This window comes from Ischnura elegans (assembly GCF_921293095.1).
Source record: "Ischnura elegans chromosome 13 unlocalized genomic scaffold, ioIscEleg1.1 SUPER_13_unloc_1, whole genome shotgun sequence".
NCBI lineage: Eukaryota > Metazoa > Arthropoda > Insecta > Odonata > Coenagrionidae > Ischnura > Ischnura elegans.
Window position 1 is genome coordinate 13,262,418 of NW_025791657.1, and position 14,631 is coordinate 13,277,048.

Below are 14,631 nucleotides of genomic sequence, written 5' to 3' on the forward strand. Positions count from 1 at the left end.
TGGGGACACGGGGAGAAGGCGACAAGGGGACAAGGGGAGAACAGGACAGTGGCACAAAGGGAAAGGGATAAGGGGACAATCGGACAAGGCGACAAGGGGACAACGGGTCAAGGGGAGAAGTGTACAAGGGGCAAGTCAAGAAGAGGACATGGGGATATGGAGAGAAGGGGACATGGGGACAAGGGGACAAGGACACAAGGGAAAAAAGGGAAAAATGGAAAGAGGGAGAAAGAGATAAGTGGAGAAGGGGATAAAGGAAGATGTGGATAAGGAGAGAAAGAGATAAGGGGATAAGGAGATAAGTGACAAGTGGACAGGAAGACAAGTGTACAAGGTGACATGGGGACAAGTTATCATGGAGAAGGGGAAAAGGGACAACGGGAAAGGGGACAAGGGTACAGGAAGAAACGGGGACAAAGGAGAATGGAAGAAGGGGAGCTGGGGATAAAGGCAGAAGAGGAGAAGGAGAAAAAGGGGAGAAAGTGTAAAAGGGAGAAATGGTAAAAGTTAGAAAGAGTATAAAGAAAAAAGGGATAATGGGATAGAGGAATAAACGGGTGAAGGGATAAAAGATGGAGGGAGAAATGGAGAAAGGGCAAAGAGGAAGGGGGAAAGGGAGGAAAAGATAAAGGGAGAAAGGGATAAAATGATAAGGGGTTAAGGGGAAAGGGGATACGGGGAAAAGGGGAGAGATAGAAAAAGAGGGAGAAAGGGAGATGGGGAGAAAGGTATAAGGGGACAAGTAGACAAGGGGATAAGGGGACAAGGGGTTATGGGGACAGGGGGACAAGGGGGCAAGGGGAGAAGGGAACAAGGGGATAATGGGACAAGGGGACAAGGGGACAATGGGAGAAAGGGAGAAGGGGGGAAGTGGAAAAGGGTAGATGGGGAGAAGGAGGAAGGGGAGAAGGAGGAAGGGGAGAAGGAGATAAACGTAGAAGGGGATTTAGGGAGAAGGGGATACAGGAAAAAGGGAATAAAGGGACAAGGGGAGGAAAACATAACGGGTAAAAGGGAGAAGGGAAGAAAGGGATAATGGGGAAAGGGATAAGGGGAGAAAGGGATACGTGGAGAAAAGTTGACGGTGAGACGGGAAGAAGGGGATAAAGGGAGAAGGGGATAAAGAGATAACGGGATGAAGGGAGAAGGGAGGAAAGGGTGACAGGGAGAAAGGAAAAAGGGATAGTGGGATAAGGGGATAAGGGCAAAAGGGGAGAAAGGGAAAAAGGGATAAGGGGACAAGGGGACATGGGGTAAGGGGAGAAGGGGACAAGGAGAGAAGGAGAAAAGGGAAGAAGGGGACAAGGAGAAAGGGGAACAAGGGGACAAGTAGAAAAAGGGAGAAAGGAAGAAAGAGACAAAGGGACAAAGGGAACAAGGGGTCAAGGGGACAAGTGGGCATGGGGACAAGGGGAGAAAGGGAAAGAGGGAGAAAGGGAAAGGGGGAGAAGGGGATAAGGGAAAGGGGATATTGGGAGAAGGGGGTAAGGATAGAAAGGGATAAGGGGAGAAAGGGATAGGGGGAGAAAAGGATAACGGGAGAAAGGGATAAGGTTATGAATGGGTATGGGGATAAAGAAATAGAGGGATTAAGGGTTTGAGGGAGAAAGTGAGAAAGGAATAATAGGATAAAGAAATAAAGGAGGAAAGGGAGTAAGGGAGGTAAGGATAAAGGGATAAAGTGAGAAAGGGATAAAGGGATATGGGGATAAGGGGATAAAGGGAGAAAGGGAAAGAGTGAGAAAGGGAGATAGGGATAAGGGGGCACGGGGACAAGGGGATAAGGGCACAAGGGGACAAGGGGTCAAGGACAAAGGGCACAAGGGTTAAAGGAACAAGGGGACAAGTGGACAAGGGGAAATGGGGACAAATGTACAAGGGGACAAGGGGAGAATGCGAAAGAGGGAGAAAGGTGGAAAGGGGTAACGAGGAAAGGGTGTAAGGGGAAAAGGGTATAATGGGAGAAGAGGATAGGGGAGAAGGGGATAAGGGGGGAAGGGGTTAAGGTGAGAAAGTGATGAGGGGAGTAAGGGGTAAGGGGAGACAGGGATAAGGGGGAAAGGGATAAGGGGAGAAAGAGATAAGGCGAGAAAGGGATAAGGGGGAAAGGGATAAGGGGAGAAAGGTATAAAGGGATAAGGGAAGGTATAAAGGGAGGAAGGGATAAATGGAGAAAGGGATTAAGGGATATGGGGATAAGGGGATGAGGACATAAGGGGATAAGGTGGCAAGGGGACAAAGGGACAAGGAGACACTGGGACAAGGGGACAAGGAGAGAAGGGGAGAAGGGGACAGGGGGTCAAGGTGACAATGGGACAAGGGGAGAAAGGAAGTAAGGGAACGAGAGAGAAAGGGAGGAAGGGGTAAGGGGACAAGGGGACAAGGGGATAAGGTGACAAGGGGACAAAGGGACAAGGAGACACTTGGACAAGGGGACAAGGAGAGAAGGGGATATGGGGACAGGGGGACAGGGGGTCAAGGGGACAATGGGACAAGGGGGGAGAGGAAGTAAGGGAAAGAGAGAGAAAGGGGAAAGGGGTAAGGGGAGATGGTGATAATGGGAGAAGGGGATAATGTGAGAAGGTGACAAGGGGTTAAGGGGAAAGGGGATAATTGGAGGAGGTGATAAGGGGGGAAAGGGTTAGGAAGAGAAAGGGATTAGGGGAGAAATGGATAATTGCCTACGGACGTCCGAATTCATTCCAAAGGATGTCCGCTGGAAGTCCACATGTCAGTAAAAAAGGTGGCCCATGGACGTCCTGAAAGTGTCCGCTCCGGACACCTTCAGGACACGTTTAGGGTAGGATTGCATTTTGTTCGATACTAATTAATAATATGTCCAGACAAGAATTTAAATGAATAAGGCATTAATTTCATGCCCAATATTTAGTTGGCTTCTTAAAATAATACAATTTAGAAACTACATACTGTGACGGTCCATTCCACCTCGCCGCTATCTGTGGCGGCCCCGGCGAAGGCGGGGGAACCAACAACACTTGTGGAGGATCCTCGGCAACAGGGTGGGACGTTTCGTCCCCACGGCGACCTACAACCCGCCCCTATATTGAAAAACCCCGAAGAATTCCTCCTTTTTGGTAGGTCGTTTTCTCATTTATCGAAGGATTTGAGATCGGGAAGTGGGTTAGGAACGATGCAAGGGGGAGGTAATCAGGAACAACGCAGCCCCAGCTCCCCAACTGACGCCCCAAATAACCACACGTACTCGAGTTTAGTTCAATTTCACATATATATATTGCACTGGTTAAATTTACAATTCCAAAAAAATAACCCTTTGCACAAAAAAATACAAGAATAAACCTAGTGAAGGATGTGATGGGTGATCAATATTACGGATGATGTACGTGAAACATAAATGAATTAAATTTTAGCAACACAAAATGATTTAACAATGAATTTACAATAATCGTGGATCAATTACCCTTCTAACGTAAGTGAATATTAGGCAGATATGAGTCAAATACAGTTCATTAGAGCACTGAATTGATTATGATTTGCTGAAGGCGATGGAGTCCTTTGAATTACTTAGCGATTGTGGTGAGAAAAGGGAAGTTGTCTTATTGTCCAGTTACACAGTGGGAAGTAATCACTGGGGATACTTGGTGGGCGATTATACGGCGTTTTCTGGGGGGGGGGTTTACATGGCAGGGCGACACAAATTTGTGTGGCCGATACACACTCACTGCCTCGTCGCTCGTAACTTCTCGCTCCTCCTCTGTAGGCTTAAGTTGGGCAGGATTGGTGCTTTAACGCTGGATGCCTCCGTCTTCAATTTGCACCTCAATATGCCCTTTGCCTGGCCCAGCTTTTCCAGCGATGCTCAGCGATGGTTGTTCATGTCTCACTCTTAAGACAAGTTGCTGAACACTTTTCGTAAAGTAACGGACAACTTATCATACAACTTTCACCAAATCAAGCACTGGACTCCGCAATACCTCACCACCAGCTAACGCGGAACCCAAGAAGGAAAAACCCTAACACTCCCTTCCACCCGCCTTATATTCACCACTTGCGGGGTGGAGAGGGTCACCTGACATAGCACAAAAAGACTTATATAACACAACTCGGCCAGGTCAAGTGGCCGTTACATCATTATATGACCACTTGGTCATTCGACCCAAGATCACCAAAATACCCATTCACACACACACACGCATGCCTGGGGGCTGGAACGCTAAGGGTGGTGGGGAAGGGGAAAAGAAAGGAGAAAGACCAAGCTTTTGAAGATGACGCGAGCCCAGGGCGGCCGCCGCCCAACCCCCCGGAACAAGACCGTGACGGGAGTGACCGTCACATAGCCCCTTCCTAAACTGTGGACGCGAATCTCGGCAGAGACAGAGATTCCACAGTTTACCAATGCATGAAAAAAAATTAGTTATGGCATTCCATAATGCCAGAAAGAAAAATATAATTAAGACCAATTACGAGGACCTCCCTTATGAATGCAAAATTTAAAAGAACTAATTACCCAGGCCGCGAGACTCATTCCCGGACTGGTTCGTGGTACAGTTTTAAATTAACAAAATTATATACGCCCAATTCTTTATTGCTGCTATCTTCTAAATAGCATGCATAAGGGCCCGATAGCTTTGAAATAGTGAACGGCCCGGTGCATAGGTGAAAGAATTTGTGGCACTTATTCAGGCGGACGTCCGACCCACGAGGCGTTAACATAAGAGGCGAGACCCGCAACAGTACGCGGTCTCCCACCTGAAACTCGACCTTCTTTCCCTTTTGATGACATTTACGCCTACGACCTTCACTCTCTAACCTTCTTAAACACAATTGAATTACTTCTTCTTGTGGTCTATCTTGCTCGCCAAAAAGGTTCAAATGGCAATCCAACTCGCGTATCGGTTTGTTGCCGAAATGAATCTGCGTAGCTTTCTCTACTGCCTCCTTGATAGCCGTCTCGCGCGAATTCCCTTCGATCTCTCTGTCCACTAATGCCGCGCCTATATGGTAAATTTTTCGCTCGTGGTTACTATCGTTAGTCACGCGAAAATTTATCTCTCCCTTACTAAAATTAATAATTGCCTCATGTTTTCGTAACCAATCAGCTCCCAGAATTACCTCCCTAACGAAGTTCTTAACAATTAAACAAGTTACGTCAATTTCATGATCCATTATAACAAATGGAATGAACGCTTGTTTGGTAATAGGTTGTGTTTTTCTATTATTTGCGCAGATTTAGTAAGACTTTCTCAAGGGTAGCACAGGCATATTAATTTTGTGATTCACCAGCTGTTCATACGCCTCCTCGCTGATAGCGGACGCCTCACTCCCCGTATCTACTAATGCTCGGAAGGTTATTGTTCCGCACATGACCTCGATTTCCGGGCATAAACGCTTCACCTCCTCTGCGCCTTGCGGCTCGTGCATAAGATCACTAAATGGATTCCCTTCGAGATAGAATGCGGCCTTAAAGGCCGCGCAAACTAGCTCTTTTACTTCCGAGACGCGGGAATCTCCTGCCTCGGAAGTCTCTCGTTTCCCCAGGCATTCTCAACCTCTTTATCTGGTTGAATCCACCCGGCAACATACTTACTTTCTACCCGGGTTTTATTCGATTTTGACCCCGGTGAGTGGCACGCGCCATCCGAGTCCTTCGAATTATCGCTCCTTTTCCTTTCCTGACTTTGGAAGGATTCCTCCTCCCATCTATTCAAACCGCCCCTTCCTAACGTGAAACACCCTGGTCTCATCGGACTTTGTCTCGGAACTGCGCCCTTGTCCTGAATTTTCTTCATACGGTCCCCGCTCGTAGGGATGTTACTTCCTCGAGCCTCGACTTGATCTTGTCCGTGACTCGGGACGTAATTCCTACCGTTCCCTTCTCGCCGCCTGCTTTGTTCATTTATTTCGTCGTGAACTTTAAGCAACTCGTATAAACGTTCCAACGTCAATTCCCCGGCTAATGATAGATGGGTTTGCGTGGAAATAGGCAACTGACGTACTATTGTTCTTACTAACAATCCCCTTTCGATAGGGGGATCACAGTAATCCGCGGCCGCCACCTTCCTCATGGCATAATCAAGCATACTACCATTACTTCCTTGAAAATACGTTCCCGTACACACTTTTTCCCTATACACATCCCTTGTCCGTGCATCCCAAAACATATTTAAGAAGCTTCTTTTGACTTCTTCGAAACGTAAAGATTCAAAATTATTCCCACAAGCTTCCGCCCAAACATGAGCTCTTCTTTTCAACATCTGTTTAAAAGACATGGCTTTAAACATTTCAGGAACTGCGTTAAGCGTAAAATATCTCTCTACTTCTCTCATAAAGGCAAGGGGATTAGAAATTCCGTTTCCGGAATACGTAGGTAGATAAATCGGGGCGAATGATTTCCACCCCGCCTCCCTTGAGGTTTCCCGATACGCCTGACCGGTTATTTCCTGCAGTTTTCCCATTTTATCATCTAATTTACCAACTGTGTCGCGTATTTCTTTCTTCTCCTGCGTCATCTCTCGCTGGATTTCGGTTATTTTCTCTTCGACCTGGCTAAATCGTCCTTGCGTAACACCTTCAAGCGTCGTTATGCGCTCTTCGCACGGACCTACTCGTTCACCTATCGCCATTAATTTCTTCATTATAACCTCATGTTCCTCCTCCTCTCTCCTTTCCGTCTCCTCCTCTTTTCTACGCCTTAATTCCCTCTCCTCCTTCTCTATCCTTTCCTTCTCCTCCTCTTTTCTACGCCTTAATTCCCACTCCTCCTTCTCTATCCTTTCCTTCTTTTCTAACCAAACCAAAAACGCATTCATTTGGTCTACAGGTGGACCTTTTGACTCAAACCTTATCCCTTCCGCTGAGGGCGGTACAACTTCCTCTTTCCCGTCGCTCGAGGAATCGACTAGAGTTAATACCCCCATGGATTCTCTATACTGCATATACGGGTCAGATTTCCCTTCCCCTTTTTGCATGGTTGCAGCGTGATAACGCCTGTGAAAATAAAATGTAATGAAGTTCCTTTAAAAAGGCCCAGCCCGTAAATGGAAACTGTTGACCACGCTAGTTGCGACTGCCTATCGAGTAATATTCCAACGGACGCCCGGAACCCCAAATTCAAATCACCAGAAACTACACCTGACGCATCCACTTAAGAGCTTAAACACAATTAAAGCACATACATCCAAAGAAAAATTGTTCGTTCGATCAATGACAAAATTACACTCGCCAACGAACGCAAAGTTCTGTGAATTTAGTCGAACCAATCCAAGAGCAAGCTTCACTCCCATACAATCCCAAATTAATCCCTTCAAAATCGTATCCTGTCCGCAGCGCCATAAATGTGACGGCCCATTCCACCTCGCCGCTATCTGTGGCGGCCGCGGCGAAGGCGGGGGAACCAACAACACTTGTGGAGGATCCTCGGCAACAGGGTGGGACGTTTCGTCCCCACGGCGACCTACAACCCGCCCCTATATTGAAAAACCCCGAAGAATTCCTCCTTTTTGGTAGGTCGTTTTCTCATTTATCGAAGGATTTGAGATCGGGAAGTGGGTTAGGAACGATGCAAGGGGGAGGTAATCAGGAACAACGCAGCCCCAGCTCCCCAACTGACGCCCCAAATAACCACACGTACTCGAGTTTAGTTCAATTTCACATATATATATTGCACTGGTTAAATTTACAATTCCAAAAAAATAACCCTTTGCACAAAAAAATACAAGAATAAACCTAGTGAAGGATGTGATGGGTGATCAATATTACGGATGATGTACGTGAAACATAAATGAATTAAATTTTAGCAACACAAAATGATTTAACAATGAATTTACAATAATCGTGGATCAATTACCCTTCTAACGTAAGTGAATATTAGGCAGATATGAGTCAAATACAGTTCATTAGAGCACTGAATTGATTATGATTTGCTGAAGGCGATGGAGTCCTTTGAATTACTTAGCGATTGTGGTGAGAAAAGGGAAGTTGTCTTATTGTCCAGTTACACAGTGGGAAGTAATCACTGGGGATACTTGGAGGGCGATTATACGGCGTTTTCTGGGGGGGGTTTACATGGCAGGGCGACACAAATTTGTGTGGCCGATACACACCCACTGCCTCGTCGCTCGTAACTTCTCGCTCCTCCTCTGTAGGCTTAAGTTGGGCAGGATTGGTGCTTTAACGCTGGATGCCTCCGTCTCCAATTTGCACCTCAATATGCCCTTTGCCTGGCCCAGCTTTTCCAGCGATGCTCAGCGATGGTTGTTCATGTCTCACTCTTAAGACAAGTTGCTGAACACTTTTCGTAAAGTAACGGACAACTTATCATACAACTTTCACCAAATCAAGCACTGGACTCCGCAATACCTCACCACCAGCTAACGCGGAACCCAAGAAGGAAGAACCCTAACACGCTACGCTACGCTACGGAGTTTTCTTTTATATGTTCCTCTAAGCTCCCAGCCAATCAGCTGTCTTCTTAGCGAATCGCGAACTGGGTTGGTTTATATACTATACTTTGATTTTCTTTCGAAATTTCAGTCCATGCATTGCATTAGATTAGGGTAAAGGGATATGGGAAGGATTTAGGGCAAATTTAGGAGTTTTATGTTTTGGTTTATTTGGAATGACGTAATCCCAGAGATTCATAATTAGTTCATTATTGGTTTTGCCAAGTGAGTGTTGAAATTTTTCTATTGCAGATTTGAGGAAAATTAAAATAGGGGTAATTCGTAAGTCACGTCTAATTTGTCTATTGCTGATAAACCATGGGGCTCCAATAATTTTCCTGATAATTTTGTTTTCGCAAGTTTGTATGCGTTTTAGATGAGTGGCGGCAGCATGGAGCCATACGGGAGAGGCATACGTTAAAAGTGGTTTTATTGATGAATTGTAAAGCAGAAGTTTGGTTTTTAGCGCCAGCGGTGAATTAGACTTCAGCAACGGGAGTAAGGCAGCGTATATTCCATTTGATTTTTTAATGCTGGAGTGGATATGGTTAGCCCAGGTTAGTCGTTTGTCAAGCAGAACGCCTAGGTATTTAGCCGTGGTGCATTTTGGGATGCGTTTGTTTCCGTAGTAGACGTCGTGGCCATCGCCGGCTCTTGGTCTTCTGCTGAAGATGATGTGGTTGCATTTTTGCGCATTGACGCTAAGCTTCCATTCTGATGCCCAGTCTTCATAGTCGTCCAGGTGGTCTTGAAGTATGTCAGCCGTTTTGTACGGATCGGATCCTTGGGCCAGTAGAGTGGTATCATCGGCGTATTGATACAATCGGGTTTGAGGAAGGGAAGGGGTATCATTTACATAAAGGTTAAATAGGATTGGTGAAAGGATTGCGCCTTGAGGGACACCGGAAGAGATGGGTTGGAAAAAGGATGCTGAGGAATTTATTTGGACAAAGAATGATCGGTCTGAGGTAAAGGATTGAATGATTTTGGTAAGGTAAGGAGGAAGGTTGAGATCAGTAAGTTTTTTGATTAGGCCCAAGGTCCATACTCGATCGAAAGCAGCTTCAAGGTCGAGCAACACACAGTGCGAGATGAGCTTTGAATTGAAGCGAGTAGTGATGTCTTCAACTAGTCGCAGCACTTGATGAGTTGTAGACGTGTTGTTTCGAAAGCCGGTTTGCTCAGGACGCAAAATGTTATTGTCTTGAACGAAGTTGCGAAGACGGATGTGAAGAATTGATTCAAATAATTTTGATAAAGTATTTAATAAGCTGATCGGGCGATATGAGGACGGTTGAGAAGGCGGTTTATTAGGTTTTGGAATCATGATGACTTTTGCCAATTTCCATGCAGTTGGAAAATAGGAAATTTTTAGTAAACTATTGAAGAGCCGGGCCAGAATTTTAAAGATGGGATTAGGAAGATTGCGTAATAGGCGGTTTCCGATGCCATCAGGGCCGGGCGCTGATTTCCTCTTTAGCTGCTTGATGATGGCGATGATTTCTGCCGGTGTAGTAAAATCTGGTTCTGAGATCGGGCAATGGAGCAAACTGAGCCAAGTTTCGCAGCATTCTTCTTCGCGCGGTGACGGGAGATCATTGCGAAAACGTTTTTCAAGTAAATCAGCAAATATTTTCGCCTTTTCTTCGTTGGTAACTGCCAGTCCCGAGGAAGTTTTGAGAGCAGGCGTTTGTCGGCGGGGTTTTTTAAGGACTTTAGCCATCGGCCAGATGGAGCCGTCTTCACTGCGGAGGGATTCGATTTTTTTATTCCAGTTGTTTTTTCGAAGTTCTTTGATGGAACGCTGAACCTTGTTTCGAAGAGCATTGTAAATAAGACGATCTTCGTGAAGTCTGCTGCGCTGCCAGATTTTCCGGGCTGAATTTCGCTGCTGTATCGTGGAAATGATGTTAGCTGGAAGGGCTTCGGGATGATTTTTTGGCGGAATTACGTATGATGCATCATTGGCGGCGTCTTGAATAATTGTAGTGAGTTTTTCAATAAACAAGTTCGCTTCCTGGCGAGTGGAGATTGGAAGCGCGTTGAGCAGGTGGCAATTATCTCCAACGAGGCGACTAAATTTATTGTAGTTAATGCCTCGTTTGGAATTAGACGAATTATGCGCCGGAAGACAGTTGACGGTGAAAGTGACAGGAAGATGATCTGAAAGTTGATAGTCTAATGCTGCGGAAGAATCAGTTGAGGGAATATTTAATGAAAGTGCTACGTCGAGAATGTCTGATGAGCCGCGGCTGGAATGATGAGATGGTGAATCTGGTGCAATAATATTCAGATTGCGTCGACGCTGCAAGCCGAGGAGCATTTTTCCGGCTTTGTTGGTGGTATTACAGCCCCAATTATGATGTTTTGCATTTAGATCTCCAGCGATGGTTGTCCGCGCTTTCAAAAGGGAGTTTAAATGTTCGATGTCTTCTTTTTTCGGCGGTTTCGGAGGACGGTAAGCCGACCATAGATGAATGTCGCCGAGCGTAGTGCGTATTTTCGCGCCGACGGCTTCAACGGAAGAAGTATTCGGATTTGGAAGCTGAGAAGACGGAATAGATGATTTTAGTAACAGGAGAACGCCGCCGCCAGGTGCATGAAGTCGGTCGAGACGGTATTGGGAGAAGCCAGGGAAGTACACATTTTTCTTGTCGGAGAGCCAGGTTTCTTGTAGAAAAACTGCGTCGCAGCAATGCAATTTAATTAATTGACGAATTTCTTCTTGCTTTTCATGGATGCCGCAAACATTCCAGTGAAGTATCTTTAGTTGCTTGGCTGGGCGGTTAGCCATCACTCATCAAAGAGAGTGCCATTTGGATAATTTCAGAAATAATAATTTCAGATTTAGGAGAATCAGAGGGGGTGAGGAGTTTTTTAATTAGGCCAGATAGCCAGGAAGTCAGTTTTTGTTTGAGGTTAGGAGTGAGGAATGATGAGAGGAAGGAAGTAATACCGTGGTCAGCTGACTGGGATGCAGGAGAGATGGGAGGTTCATTGGAAAGGGCAGGAGGAGGAGTCGGCGATTGCAGCAATGGAAAGGAATCAGGGGTGAATTCTGGTTGGTTGGTTTGTTGACGGCGATTGCTGCGAAGTTTTTCAGCGAAGGTAACGTAGTTGGGCACTGTTTGAAGTTGGCAGGATGATCGCCGGAACAGTTTGCACATTTGGCGGGTGCCGGTTTGAAATGTTGACAGTCTTTGTGGGAGTGGTTTTCCCCGCAACGGACACAGCGTGGTTGCATTCCACAAGATTTGTATGTGTGGCCGTGCCTCTGACATCTGGTGCATTGCGGCGGTCCAGGGGAAGGCCGGAAGGTTTCTATTTTAACACCAAGGCCGCAGAGATGAGTGATTTTCTTGAATTTTTCTTCGTCGGCGGAAGACAGAAGCTTTAATTGAAATAACGGCAATAGTCGGACAGGAAGTGGAGGCAGAGTTGAGTCGGGATTTTCTCGTAGTTGGCGTTCGCGGCGTTCTTTTTCTGACGTAAGGGGCCTAGTCGTTCTCAACTGGACAATGTCGTCTACTTCCAATCCTTGCTCAAGAAGAGATTCTTTAATTTCTTCCGTGGAAGTTGCGGAGAGAAGGCCGCGGACAACTAGGAATGTCTTCTTGTCTTCAGCTAATTGATACGAGTAGTATTCCCAGGATTTTTCATCAAATAATTTAATTAGGGCACGAAAGTCATCAGCAGATTGGCACTGGACGCGAATCTGAGAGCCGGTGGTGTTGCATATTGGTGGTTTACTAGTTGCAGTAATCATTGCTCGATTTTTTATGGACCATTGAGTTTGATCCTTGAGAAATATCGGAGGAATACGATATTTTCGTGAGTTCTGCGGCGCCTGAGGGGCGGTAGGTTGATTGATGATATGCGGAGATTGAGGAAGATTGGCTTCAGACGGTTGGCTACGAGTACGACCGGAATTACTAGCATTGGTGGGCTGCAGAGCGGTAGGTTTTGTGAGAGGGTCCTTAAGAGGGCCATTTTGAGAGATTGGTTCTAGCGGAGCAAACCTGTTGCTGGTAGGCACTGGCGGTGGAGTTAGCGGTGGAGAATTAAGAATGCGTCTACGCTTTCTAGTATCAATAAAACCTTCAAATGAATCATGGTCATCAGCGGATTGCAGTAGTGGAAGTCCTAGGATGGCTCTTACATTAGGGTCTTGAAGTTTTTCTATTGGCAAAGTGACTTGGACAGTAGTGGTTGAATTTGAACTATTTTGAACTGAATCTGCAGTGGGAATTACGCTAGGATTAGGAGGAATTGAAGGAGAGGAAGCAATGCATGGACTCACCGAGTCCGGAACGGGGTTGGTTGTGACGGGTTGGGCAGGGCTGGCCGGGGGTGAATCTGGCGATGACTGAAGGTCAGATGCCGGGGAGGAAGGTGGGGATGAATTGGTGTCATCTGCTTCGGACCATTGTCCGCTGGCCTCCGAATCTTGCGATTCTTCGTCCATGGCGCCGGTTGGCGCGTTTGCGTCTTGACGCAGCACTTTATTCAGTATATTTTTTATTCAATTCACAAGAAAAAGTAAACTCGCGCGCGAAAGGCACAGTAAAAATCTCGAAAGTCGCAGCAACTGACCGAAGAGTACAGCAGCGGCAGCGTCCGTAACGGAGCAAGATGTGAGATGTCAAGAACCCTAACACTCCCTTCCACCCGCCTTATATTCACCACTTGCGGGGTGGAGAGGGTCACCTGACATAGCACAAAAAGACTTATATAACACAACTCGGCCAGGTCAAGTGGCCGTTACATCATTATATGACCACTTGGTCATTCGACCCAAGATCACCAAAATACCCATTCACACACACACACGCATGCCTGGGGGCTGGAACGCTAAGGGTGGTGGGGAAGGGGAAAAGAAAGGAGAAAGACCAAGCTTTTGAAGATGACGCGGGCCCAGGGCGGCCGCCGCCCAACCCCCCGGAACAAGACCGTGACGGGAGTGACCGTCACAATACGAATTATTTAACTTTCTTCTTCCCCTGTAACGTCTCCTTGGCGTGCCTTAGCCAGCTTTTGATTGCAACCTCCACATTCTTTTGCAGGGGCTGTCATGGTCTCCTGCACTGCTCCTGTAATAATGAAGTATATAAACATTTCATTGTAGCAAGAAATCGTCTCTTGTAGGTAACAAGCAGATTACATAAGACAGGACGCTACAGTCTTATTAGTCTCCTGTTTAACATTCTTAAGGTTTCAAAACTAGGAAAACTGTCCATTTTAGGTTGCATACATTTTACGAACTTTTCTTTGAATTTTTCTTCTTCTCAAAAAAGAAAATATTTTGAGAAAAAAATAAAAATAATAATATGTTAGTAATTTATACATTGTAATAAAGAACAATTTTCACCGAGCAATTGTTGCACTAGATTTTAATCCCAAATATGAGAAGACTGTTTGCCTGTTAGACCCTGGTGCACAATCTAGAAAAAATCTTTGATCCATCCTTGCCAGACAGCTAAGTAGAGGTCTCGAAAAAGAGATTGGAAAAAGCATTCAAATGGAGGATAATATTTCTGAACAATTGGTCTCTGCTTGACGATTATGACTACACTAGAGTGAATTGTGGAGGTAAAGAAAAGTGTTACGTAAGCTAGGTATAAAGGAAGACTAATGCAGGAGAGCTGAATATTATATAGGAAGAAAAGAAATTAGAAAATTAAAAGGTGGAAGTTTAAGTGGACTAGGTCTCTTGGGATTAGTGTGAAACAGCCACACTGATTTGGCACACAAACCACTTTGCTGCATTGGCCGAGATGCAACTTTAAAAAATAGGATAGGATAAAAAACTTGCTGTAGTTTAGGCCATTCCGTGATTTAGATCTCCGAATTCTTCCAATCTGAATAATTAAAATAGATCTTTTTATGTAGTCTGTGTCGCGGCAAAAGTGGCAACCAAGCTCACTGGCAATATTCACATTTCGACTGGGACATAACAGGGGAATAGAAGCTAAGACCTGCTGTGAGCTACAGAAATTTCTATAGCTCCTTCAATAACAGCTGCTTCAAAACATCTTAGTTAGCTACAGCTACTAGAAAATAGTAGCTTCTGTAGTACTGTGCAACTACCATCCCTGTTGAATAAGTTATCCCATTCTTAAGTTCTACAGGTGTTATACATCGAAATTTTATGGAGAATGAGATCCTTTTCAACCATGTTTTTTGAAATTATACCTCCCATGTGCAGAACAAA